General features: G+C 31.0%; 1 long non-coding RNA gene across 1 annotated transcript; it reads right to left on the reverse strand.

Annotated features, from left to right (window-relative positions):
- Positions 1 to 7,823: 7,823 nt before the first annotated feature.
- Positions 7,824 to 13,203, reverse strand: LOC143079874 (uncharacterized). The gene is made up of 3 exons (XR_012979518.1): positions 12,967 to 13,203; positions 10,252 to 10,530; positions 7,824 to 8,111 (listed from the first exon to the last, which is right to left on the reverse strand). It is a non-coding gene; the product is annotated as an uncharacterized LOC143079874 (long non-coding RNA).
- Positions 13,204 to 13,945: the final 742 nt, after the last annotated feature.

Raw genomic sequence — 13,945 nt, forward strand, 5'->3', positions numbered from 1 at the left:
AAGTGATGATTTGAAATTCTGTTAGTAGTCCACAGTATATCAAAACAGTATATATTTCAAATATCGAATAAATCCATGAAGAAGAAAGTCAGACATAAGTAAAATTTAAAATTGCTATCTCAGTGTGAATACAAAACCAACAAAACATGATCGAATGAATATAAATTTCCTTCGAGTTTTAAACATCTTACATTAATATAGATGCTACTTTAATTGATACTTGTATATATTGTCGTACATTTCATACGTAGAGGGTTGACATACAGCTGGTAGAACGTTATGACAGGTATGACATAAGACGGAAAACGCTTATGGTGGTGGGTTGAAATTTCGGTGACAAATTTTCTTTCGAAATTGTGTCATAATGTAAAAGGAAAGGGATTTAGCAAACCTTAGCTTATCTCAAATAAAATGGAGTTGGTTATGGTTATGGTAATAGCTATTCTGAAAACACATATTAAGACGGAGCAATTTTTTTATGTTGTGAGCAACCTTTTTGATAATGAACATATTAAATTCATAATTATAAACACTGCTATCGGCCAAGTGATATCAAGAAATGAGAGAGCAAAATCAAGTACCACAATCTAACGTGTTTTTACAATCTCAGCATTTTTGGTCAGTAATGTTTCTGTTTTAGATTATAAGTATATAAACTTGTTTGATCGTTAGTAAACTTAGCAAATAAGTTAGTAAATTAGTTAGTTAGTTAGTTAGTTAGTTAGTTAATTAGAAAGTTAGTTAGTTGTTAGTAAGCCAGTTAGTTGGTAAGTTAGTTAGTAGCTAGTGTGTTTGTTTGTGTGTTAAAAAATTAAGAATTTAGTTGGTTAAATTAAAAAATTCACATACTTAATATTCATCAAATGATTTATTTATATTTATTTGTTCATTATTAGGCATATGATTTATGAATGTATAATTATAACAGTTTATTTTAAGAGTAAACAAATGCACATTTTTGGATGTCATGTAAATGTATACCTTTCCGTCGGAAGGGCTGTTGATTCTGAAAAAGAAAGAAACGTGTATTGCACTTTGTACCGTAACATGATTGCAACACTATTCACAAAGGTGTTGCCTCTAACAGTACAAGTATTGTTATCATTTTTTCTAAACACAAAGTTTACTGAAAACTGACTGAGGGAAAGAGATTTAACCAATACTGATGATTTTTGTACCATTTGTTTGAACAATCAGCTAATGTTTTTGTGGACGTTTCGTACCCTAGGATATCACCAGCCCAGTAGTCAGCACTTCATGGTCATTTTTATAAATTAACTGTTTGCAAAAGTATGAATACGAAATACTAAGGATTTTCTTATTTCAGGCAAAGGTTTCCTAAGCCGTATTTGGCACAATTTGGAAATGTTGGGTCCCCAACGCTCTTAAACTTTGCACTTGTTTGGCGTTTTAAATGCTTTGATCTGAGTGTCACTGATGTGTCTTATTTTGACAAAATGCGCGTCTGGCGTATTAAATTATAAGCCTGGTACTTTTGATAACTAATTATGCCAAATCAATGGTAATGACAATCCTACGTATTTCTAAAAGTAACACGGTGGCTGTCGAATTGACATGAGTTGTTGCTAACCCTTCCAGACCCTTGCTGCGCAGTATTCAAACTTATATGTACTGTTTTGATATTATTGTTTTGTCATTCCGTCCTTTTTTTGTTGTGTTGTCCGTCTTTATTATACTATTGATTTTTATTACCCTTATTTGTATTTGCTTACAGACGACGCTGAACATAAGCATCATATATAGATAAATAATTGGAAAAACAACTTCCTACCAGGGTCTTTGATTTGATAAGTTGAGACCAACAGTACACTAAAGATATGTGAGCACAGCTTTTCTCATGGTCCCGTTTAGCATGTTTCAATGCCTTCCTCATTGTTAAAAGACAGTCGATCTAGTCAGTTCATTAACTCTTTAAAATATGTTTAAATTTGAAAATAAAACTTGCTGCATATTGAAGTAGAAAAAATTAAATATTTTTAATTTTTTTTCTAATATTTACTTTATTGTATAAATACTGTTTACTTATTATTAATAATTATATATAATAAGCTTAATATGTATCAAAAGTTTTATTTGAGGGAAAAGGGTCTGATGCATTACTATTACAGGATTTCGAAATTAATTTGATTTCAATGTATTTGTTCGTTATGAATTTAATATATTTTTGAATGATCAAACTAATCAGATTAAAATCAACCTTCTAACAACATAATCCGAATATTTCACGTGTGACTTGTCTTTAACAAGAAACAAACCAAAAGAAAACAAAAGAGGGACGAAAGATACCAGAGGGACAGTCAAACTCGTAAATCGAAAACAAACTGACAATGTCATGGTTGAAAATGAAAAAGACAAACAGACACACAATAGTACACATGACAAAACAAAGAAAACTAAAAGATAAGTTACACGAACCACATCAAAAACTTTGGGTGATCTCAAGTGCTCCTGAAGGGTAAGCAGATCCTGCTCCACTTGTGGCACCCGTCGTGTTGCTCCTGTTATTACAAATCCGGTAAATTGTCTAATTCGGTAGGTCACATTCATGAAAGGGAAGGGGATTGTAGTTATGACGTAAGGAACATATCCGATATCATTTGTGAAACGGTTATTCCATAACGGTCAACGTTGTTGTGATGGCGTCCGTAAAATTTACGAAGGGATGATTTCAACTTCACCATTTGGAACTCTTAGTTTAATAGCTTCCTTGTAAGCAGCAACCCTCTATCAAGAAAATCTTGATAGGAAATGCAAGCACGGGAATATCGTATCAATTGGGAGACATATACTGTATGCAGGTGCTGCTGGAATGTTGCTACTTAGAAATTGAAAGTTCACCATTGGAACACAAATCAAATGATGAATATTCATCATAAACAACTGAAATACAGTTGTTTTAATTTTAACCCCCATTTGGACATTTGATGTGATTTGAATACTAGTAGTATCGTCTTATACATGTATGTGTTGCAAACATGAAATATTAAAATAATCTAAAATAAAAGTTATCGTAAAAAAATCACGTGCATACCTGTAGGAGACTGCAACGTTGAGTATGCATCTGTAAATGTCGGATTGTTTCTCTGTATTATTGTATATTCGTCAGATCTTAAAATAATAAAATAAGACTTACAGTCCATAAAAAAAAACTAAAACATATTGTACTTGAGTAATTTCAATATGGGTAAAGTAATTGCACAACAGACGGTATTTTATAAGCTCGTTTTTCAGAGTGGTATATCTGTGAACTTAAATGGGTTCTTAATGTCGGTATCATGTAAAAACAACAATTTTATGTATTTTATAATTCCTGTTAAGGATGTTTTTAGGTGAGGTTTAGATATTTGTGTCTGATGTTCGGACATCTTGGTTTATTAAATTCAATACAGGGTAAACTATTTTGCCCCATAACACCCATTTTTATTTTTATAAAAAGACTTCAATAGCTCTTTAAATGTCATTTACCTAAATTTTGAGAAGATTCTTGATTTTGTTTTTCAATTTGAGACCCAAATAACACCAATAAAGATATAAGGTAAAAATCAGAGTCAGCCTTTTGCTGCCATTTAAAAAAATAATAATATATTTAAAGGGAGCTCCACAACCTATCAATACTTTAACCTATTTAGTTCCTTAACTAATGATTTTCCAACTTAAAAGTTTTCATTTTAGATTCTTGATTTCTTTTTAATTTCATCTAAGTACATTCCTAAGTAAATAATTGCAGATACCGGCTCACAAACTTACATTATACTATTTACATACATTGTATATTTGTGTGTAAATATAAATCGTCTCTTCATTCGTCTGTCTTTTTCATTTCGTCTTTTTGTCATTATGTTTTTTTCCGTTATACTTAATCATTGATAACTTTCAACCAACTTCATAATTGTATTGCAAAATATGAAAATATATGTGAAGGAAAACTATTTTAGAATTAATTCATTCAGTAAGTTTGTTACATTGAGGAAATCGTGTGTATTGCGTTAACTAAAAACGTAACATATATCCAGTAAACTCGTGTTCTTATATACGGTATACATATGCTCTCATGTGCCGATATGATTGGTGGATAAAAAAACTAATAAGGAATTGAAACATGTAAAAGGCTGAATTTTGTTTGTATAATAAATCTGAAACGCCTGTTCACATATCTTAAATCGAGCGTTATATCTATAAACATCTGTATGATTTATACAAAGATTGCAAAAAAGGAAGCATTTAATACGGAAGTGTAACGATAAACCTATCCTTTGTTTTAATTGGAAAAAGAGATAGAAATAACTGATTATAATTACAACACACTTTATAACTGAATATACGGAAGAAAATCCATAACATCTAACTGTACTGTCAAAAACCTTGTGAACAGTTGCCCTTTGCATACCGTATATGTTTTTTCTTGGATTTTTTATGGATTTTTTAAATAACGATTGAATAATTGATTGTTGATGTTGAATGCCACTCGCAACATTATTGGCTATATAGTGGCGTTTAGCTTAACTTGATATTATCCGTATAATGATTTAATGCAATGACAATTTTCAATAGTTCTTCTTAAAACAACGCCACATGTACACAACTTTTTCATGAACCAGACAAAAAAATCACCAAAGATCAACACAACATTCATCAGTGACACTTGAATAAAAATATAAAAAGGCAAAAAAAAAGTTTGAAGTTAAACAGCATTTAAACCAACACATGTACAATGATCGTTTAATTTGGAAGATTGCACTTCTCAGTTCTGCATTTAAACAATTTATTCATTGACGACATAAAGTGTAATAAGAACATACAACAATAAATTGTTTTGAGACAAAAGGTCGGAAAAAAGATTCAAGGTATTAATAAAAGGGAGATGTAATTGGTATGAACTTGATCTCATGGGTTTAATTTTTAAATCTGCGATATGTGTTGGTTTCCATAATACATACTTTTCTGATTTAACATTCTTCTCTTTCAAGTCTGAAATGAATAAAAGAATGTAAGAATATATATAACTTTTTATTAAAGCTTAACATTCAACAGATCAAACCATCTGAATCAATAATTTCCGAATTCTGCCTTACAATCTATGGGTAAAATCGGACAAGAAATCAGTTTCATTTCTTTTTCTGGTACTCATCATATTCAATGATAGGTAAAAATAAGTGTATATGACAAGGGCGATGATCTAAAAACCAGAAAAATAAAAATACATTCAAGGAGTCAAAAAAAATCAAATATCTTTGTCAGTTCGACTACAAATGATCAATTCATTTGGCAAATGAATAAAAAAGATAAAGATATCTTGTTTGAACTGTGTGTTATCATAAAATATAAGGAAAGATCCGTATATTTACCAATTATCTTCAATTATTGTCTGTATTTTGTTCTCTCTTGGCATTAGAGATAGATGTACTTAACAATTCTTAAGTCTGCATCAGAATATCAAAATTTCCTATGGATCCATTTTCTTTGTGATTCTCACATTTAGAATTTTATGACTATTTATGACTGGTAATTCATTTCTACAAAATGTCTCTATCTATACTAAAGAGTATATAAAGAGTTTGTTAAACGGAATTTAGAAATGAAAGTAAGATAGTAACCAAAGGCATTGTATGGTTAAAAATCTAAGGAAATTTCATTAATCGATGATAAGTGTTTTCGGAGAAAAAGCGAATACAAATGAAACTTCGGACCCCTAATTAAGCAGTAGCAAAGTACATGCTTTAAAAAGAAACCGCCGAACATAAAGGTCCACAATAGCATTATATTAGAAAGATTGTGAGATCGTTCAATACATTATAAGAGGTTTATGCGGACGGTGGAGATGCAAAAAAAAAATAAACATGTAATATATTGAACAAATTAGACGACGCACATCAGTTAAGGTTTCAAACATTCCGTGAAGTGGCTCTGGACCATTATCGAATAAAATAACGAACGAAAGAGCGGTCGGAGAGACGGAGATAGTAATACTTCATCCAAAAGCAATACAGCTTATAAAGATACATTACTTTTACAAGTAGCTTCATGTATACTTTTAAAACACATGGCCTTAAGCAATATTCAAAACCATAGTTGTACAGTTTTTTTTTCTTCAGATTTTTTTCTCATTTTGTCTTCCCGAAGTCTCACGTTACCATTAAGGTTCTCGTCAATGTTGAAAGTTATACGGTGATCTTACATTTTGTACATAATGACAATGTTCATGTATTTGACTATTGGAGTCTCATTTTGACAGCAACAGCAAAACAAAAATAACAAAACTCTTAATTGCTTTAACAAAAGCAGAGTTTCTAAAAAATAACATTAAACTATAACTCAACAAAGGATTAAGATCTAGAAAGCTGCGAAAATTGCCAATCTAGAATAACAAATATTTAACACCAGCAGCAAATCTTATCATTGACGGCAAATACTATACGTTAAATATTTTAAAAGCAATAAAAAAACACACGGACAAAATAGTGCAGCTAAATGTCATAAACACTAAACTAGAATGGTTGTCTCATTGTCAATCATACTAATTTCCATACTATTTTCCTTGAAACATGATAGCAGTTATGTACAATGTCTAAGTTTATGATTAAATTTAATTTTTTCTAAGATTATTCTAGTTTAGTGTTTATGACATTTAGCTGCACTATTTTGTCCGTGTGTTTTTTTATTGCTTTTAAAATATTTAACGTATAGTATTTGCCGTCAATGATAAGATTTGCTGCTGGTGTTAAATATTTGTTATTCTAGATTGGCAATTTTCGCAGCTTTCTAGATCTTAATCCTTTGTTGAGTTATAGTTTAATGTTATTTTTTAGAAACTCTGCTTTTGTTAAAGCAATTAAGAGTTTTGTTATTTTTGTTTTGCTGTTGTTGTCAAAATGACGAAAACACCACACTTTTGAATATTTTAATTACATACCACTTTTGCTGTATTTATTTCTTCTGCCGATATACACTAATAGAATACATACTACCAGCAAAGGTGGAATACCACATACGAGTCCAACCGTGAGATGAGAAATTGAAGCCGAGTTTGGTGGTGCACTTGATGATAAAATAGGCTCAACTGAAATAAAGGAGTATAGATGTCGCGGGATATGTTTTAACATAATTATATAATTAATTCGTTACGTTAGTGGTCACTTATATGTATTTTATAATTATTTATAAAAAAAGTAATATAAAGTTTAAATATACCATTGAGCAATAATATTTAAAAATTAAAACTTACATGACTTATAAACGAAAATATTCGAACTATACTTTTATATAGAATAACGACTAATTTCTGAAAAGCAGAAATTAATAACCAATTAACACATTTGAAGAAAGAAAAACACAAGCTAAGTAACCAACAAGGAAAAAATTAAATACTACACAAATAAAAAAAAATGGATTGATGAGCTTACTAACCTTCTGTTTTGAATTCAAGTGATGCATTCCTTTGTCCTTGTATGTTTTTTGACACAACAGTTACTTGATAAGACGTGTCTGGTCTCAGCTGATCTAATGTGTAGTATATCGTACTTCCAGTCCTAATGTCATCATTTTCTACATTCTTCTTGTCCCATTTGACATCATCCGTTGCTTTAAACTGAACAGAAAAAGTTTGCTCGTGTCCGCCATTAAATCCAGCAATCCAGGATATATTTACTGATCGGAATGTTGTTGTTACGACAGAGATATTTTGCGGTGCTTCTGGCTTATCTGAAATTAAATAGTAAGAAAGTAAAACACCACACAAAGGAACACGAACGAAACTTAAGAAAATAAAAAAAAATATAAATCTAGTTGGTCAGCTTTACCTTCCGTTTTAAATTCAAGTGATGCATTCCTTTGTCCTTGTAAGTTATTTGACACAACAACTACTTGATATGACGTGTCTGGTTTCAGCTGATATAGTGTGTAGTATATCGTACTACCCGTTTTAATATCATTATTTTGTAGACTCTTTGTGTTCCATTTTACATCATCTGTAGCTTTAAACTGAACCGAAAAGGTTTGCTCGTGTCCGCCATTAAATCCAGCAATCCAGGATATATTTACTGATCGGAATGTTGTTGTTACGACAGAGATATTTTGCGGTGCTTCTGGCTTATCTGAAATTAAATAGAATTCCAGTTTTACCTCTGGATTTATCTTTAGTAAACATAATCAACTGTTTTACCTACTACTATACATTGAAACATAATTGTAACTTGAATTATAGAAAAAATGTACGTGCATTGTATCAATTCTACTCATTACAAATAGTTCAATAATCAAGACTTTAGTTTATGATAGATTTATATGAATACTGAATAACCTATTTTTTTTTACCACCAACTTATGTATTTCTGGCTTTTATAATGAATTTTCTGAAAAATTTACGACCGTAAACTATATCATTTATGTAATCTTGAATAAAAAAAAAGATGGACGTCATTAATGGAGAAAGTATTTTTCACTTTTTACGGAGTACTTGATTTCATTAATTTGAAGTATATGATTTTGTTTACGATCATTTTGCTAAATTTGTAGTTTGTTTGTGATGTATTCGCGACCTTCTGACCGCATATTATGTTGAGGTTCTAGATGTAAATAATAGTAAAGGAACATGTTGTTAAACTATACTTCTACTATGTTAATGGATCTTGTCTGTTTGAAGCTTTGCATAAACAGATTGTTACATATAAAAGGAAGAACATAAAATAGTGTAATACCTTAAAGGGGATGCAAAATACACTAGCGAAAAGACAAACAACATTACACATAATTCTGTTGATCTCATAAAATTTATATATCTAAAACTTTTTGTAACCACTGACAAGTATTTCACATCAAGAAATATTAAGTTCAAAACCTTAAAAAGAACTAACAATCAAAGTTTAGTTAAAACGTCATGAATGTCATGCAACTAAATTGCAACATTATAAGAAATATTCACATGTATTTTCAGACGTCTCTGGACAAAGGAGTATGTTCGATAAGGTCCTAAAATGGCCCCATTTTCTAACGTTAATTTCATATTTAAATTTATTGACCAATATCACGATAAATTATAGCTAATAAATTGACTAGATCTGATATAAGCCATTTTGTTGAAAATATTACGTTTCTGTGGTTTATTATGACGTCACAAGTTGAACCAATATTGATTTTTCAGGAAAACATTAATGAAAATGATTAAATTTTCAAAGATTATTGGACATGAAACATAGAGCGCTTCGTCGACAACACAGATCTTGTAAAATAATGTTGTGAAGACGTTTCACATGTCTTATTTGAATATTAAGCTTGTCGACGCCTGCGCTCTATGTTTCCTGGTACTTCATTTGGTTGAAATCCAGCTGATTTTTTCGAATTTCCCCAAAAATCCCTTATTTTGACCATTTTTGGATGTAAAAATCAACGTGTTAGAATTACACATTGACAAAACCAGTTCTGTTCAACTTTCTATCATGTCTTTACGACAACTTAAAACATTTATTGTCTTGTAACTATGAACCGTCTAATTGGGGCCAAATATGGCCCTTACCGAACTTACTCCGTTATATAAAGACATAACATCATTAAAATAACCTTAATAGCTTTAATCTAAAATTGTTTACACAGAAACATAATTTCTTTATTAATTTTTTTTTTTCAAACGTGAATGATGGCATTGGTTACATTTTTTTCTATGATTTCACCTTTTATAACTTAAACAAGACATCTTAAAAATTATTTCAACATGTAAAGAGTTTAATTAACGAAGAGGTACATGCATGACCAAGATAGTTATTTTTAACGTTTTGTTGTACTATAAAATAGTTATACTGTTTGTTTTCATCGACGTATCGACATCAATCAACCAACAGTGCATATGAGTTCGATGTGAACGAACAATAATTATCAATATATCTATTGTTAACTAAACATAGCTTTGAAGAAGTTACAACAATAGCGTATATTAAAGCAATTGTTTGTTTGTTTTTGATATGTTGATTGGTACATTGAACGCAGAAGATGGTTTTCCAGTTAAACGACTTGTTTTAAACTTTTTACGTGTCGTTTACAGATGATGCGAATTCCTCAACTGTTGATTGTTACTTTTTTACATTCGGAACAGATTAGTGGATATTAACTTCCGTAAACAACTGTTGCATGACATGTAATGAATAACAATCGTAAGTTAGGTTATGCATTCTCTACGTTTTGATGCGAGTTAGTTAACTATGCTAAAAATTAAATGGAATTAATACACAAATATACAATGACCTTGGGGTTTCAGAGTAATATTTTCCACAATACATCCAAATTGGTTACATATTCTGATTCCATACACACCAAAGTTATTTTCCGATCCGATGCGTATTTCGGAATGAATTTTATGTCTGTAATCATGTATGTCTTTCTCGATCGTCCAAGCGAAGCCAGTTACACGTTCCCACCTTACATTTGGTGCCGGGAATGATATAACACGCAATAATATATCTTCTACTGAACCAATTTTTGCACCGATTGTTCTTGATTCTGATGAGACGTTTCTGGGTTTACCTGAAACACAAATGAGACACAATGACGTAGCATGCTTACCCAATTCATTTTACAAAGTCTTGAAATCTCTTGAACGACATAACTATATATTAACTTGTCTTTTATGTTTCATATATCTCTACTCAATATGCCATGTATATCACTAGATTATTATTCTAATTTATTAAACCATATTAACATATTGACAATTGTAATATCAGGGATTTAAATCAGACTTTTGATTTGATTAAAACAAGGCACTCTTTTTTTAATGGTAGAAATGAATGAAAGGCAACCAAGCGTTATATCATTGAAACATATTTTAACAAATATAATGTTTTTCTCTGAAATTATAAAGGTATAATATACTATATCTGCAACACTACTCTGTGTTTACTTTAAGTTTAACAGGATAGATATGTATTGATAAGGTGGTATATAAGTTCATGTAAAAAGGAAGAGCTAGTAAACCGAACCATATTAAGATGTTTTTTTTAACTTTAATTATTTAAGTATATAATGCATGTAATGTGAATGTCTTGCTAAATGTATGATATTTTCAAAGTATGAAAAAAAAATCCTCATCTGCATCTTTTTAATAAAGATATCAGACTTGAAAAATAAAGAATATGGAAATATATGAGTGTTCCGTTTATAACTTCTATTGTTCTTGGATTTTTTTAAAGAATTTTAATTTTAAAAGCATGGTCAACAGAGGTAGTGTTTGTTTTTTGGCAGAATCAAAAAGGCTCAACAGCAGCACCATGGGTCCTCATTTGCTATCATCTGTCTTAAATTTGCATATACTTTCACGAGTAGTTGATGTGAATTGCCATATTGTCCAAAAACGTTGAAAATTCTTATAAACCATTGTTTATCAAAACAAATTAAATGTATTGTCCCATAGATGTTGCAACATTTAAATTTAAAATACAGTTGTTTCCGTACTATTCTAACTCCCGAATTTTCATTTTGGCTAATTATGGTTTGTATGTCCTGGTTGTCATGTCTTATTCCATTTACTCTTGTGTTACTTGTAAATGAAAAAAATCAAAAAAACAGTAAATTCAGAATGTATACACGTGCATTTACTATTACGATTCCACTTCCTTTAAAAAAATATTGAAAAAAAAAGTTTTTTAAATAGGTGCACTCACAACCCTGTCGCATATTTTGCAGTAACTAAAACACCGCAATGAATTTTGAGCCTGAAATAAAATGTGTTTGTCTCACCCTCAGTTGCCACTATATATAATACTTAAATTGATTTTGACTTGTCACCAAAAAAATTTTCCCCTACCCCTCCCCAAAAAATGAAATAAATAGTTGCTGCCTAATTCATTTGAAAAGGTCTTCCCGAATCGACTTGACGTACACAGATATATTCGACACTGGTCTTTACTCAAACATCGATTCACGCATAAATGCATGACTAAAAAAAATGTGAGGTACATGGTATGTTTGTCTATTATCTCAGATCCGTTAAATAACACATAAATTAAAAAAAAAAACGTTATCCTATTCCTTTACCAAATACTCCTTGGAGAAGAATTGTCATTTGAAACAAACATAAAAGATTAAAATTTAGTGATCCCTAATATCTCAATTCTTTTTTTCCGGCTGTAAGCACGCTGCTGCAGCTAACGTTTTCTAACGCGTAATCGAAACATCTCTAGTATATTCAAACTACTGCAAATTTTAAAAATGGCTTTCATAAAGTAGCAACCCCTTAACTTAACCACTTAAAAAAGGGGAGTTTTTTTTTTTTTATCTGAGTCAGATTTTTTTTCGCGCGTACGTTTTTATTCCGTATTTTTTTCGATGCTGGTGATCAAATACTTTTTTTTCCAATATTTAACACTATAATGTATGGGGAAACTCTTGATTCAGAATAGCTTTTTATCATTTGTATGACCAGATTTTTTTTTATCAAATTAGGGATCGGAATATTTCCATCCCCCCTTTTTAAACTCAAATGGTCGTTCCCTTACTGCTAGAAAAATTGTCCGAAATTTTGAATTCAGTTTTACGTAATGAACATTAAAATGACATATAGTTTACAAGTGTGAACAAATCTTGTGTACAGGTAATTAAACAAGGTGTATAGATGTGAACAAATTTAATGTGAAACCAGTGTCCATTACATTAAACTAATTGTAAACATGTTTACTGTACACGGTGTTTGGTGTGAACACGGCCTAACATCATGCCTTTCTTTTACAAGGCGTATATTGTAATCAAATTATTACGTTGGGAATGATATCATACCCGTAGCCAGGGGGGTTCGGACGAACCCCCCCCCCCCCCCCTTGAAAACAAATAAGCACTGTTAAAGTCAACGTTCTGTTCGAATTTTGTGAGTCCACCGAACCCCCCTTTGGAAATTCCTGGCTACGGGCCTGGATGTAATTCAAATGTTCATGTTGGAGTTGAAGATAATCCTATAACTTTACTTACAATGTATCTTTAAATTGACCATACTGGTATCTGCATATGGTATCCCATTTCTAGCCAATATTGAGAAGTTTCCAGAATCTTCACATTTAAGAAAAGGAAGGTTACATGTGTAATCAGTATACCCATTGCCTTTATTGATTTGTTGAATTTTCAACAAGGAGGATCTAAACATTATTTTCGAATCAGGATTACTTTCCACACGCAGTGTCATTTTCGCATTTTCTTCTTCATTGAAACTAAAAGGAGTAAGTAGTCTTTTTCTCTGATTACCACCACTAAACCAGATATCAGTTATTTTCGGAGAATCTGAAATATATTATATAATTCTTCAAAATAATACGACTGAAAATAATTATTTTTCATCTTGATACAGACATTATTCATAAAATGTCTTTGTGCACTCTACGATATAAATAATTTGGCTGTACTCACACTGAATCAGAAACCATATGATTTTGATTTAATTCTGTTTTCACATGCTTAAACGTAGAACGATCTTCGAATGATGATCACAAAAGAGTGGCGCAAAATACCTGAGGAAAATTCAAGCCCATAAATCAAACAAAACTGACAAAAAAAGCCCCCAAAAAATACAAATTATACTTCACAAGAAACAACATAGAAAACTAAAATCTAAGCAACAAGAACCCCACCAAAAGCTGGAAGTGATCCAAGGTGCTCTGGAAAGTTAGGCAGATTCTGCTCCATATGTAGCATCTGTCGTCTTGCTCATGTTATTTCAAACCCGGTAAATAGTCTAATTCGGAAGGTCGTGTTCATGAAATGGGATCGGGTTTGTAGTTAAGACATAAGGAACATAGTCGATTTCATCTATGAAACTTATATTCCGTAACGGTCAACAAACTCGTGATGGCATCTGTAAAATTTACGAAGGGACGATTTCAACTTCACCATTTAGGCCCTCATTTAGAACTCTTGTGAACTCATCTATTTTGTCATAAAGTCTTGTTTTCATCCG

The sequence above is a fragment of the Mytilus galloprovincialis genome, chromosome 6, assembly GCF_965363235.1.
Source record: "Mytilus galloprovincialis chromosome 6, xbMytGall1.hap1.1, whole genome shotgun sequence".
Lineage (NCBI taxonomy): Eukaryota > Metazoa > Mollusca > Bivalvia > Mytilida > Mytilidae > Mytilus > Mytilus galloprovincialis.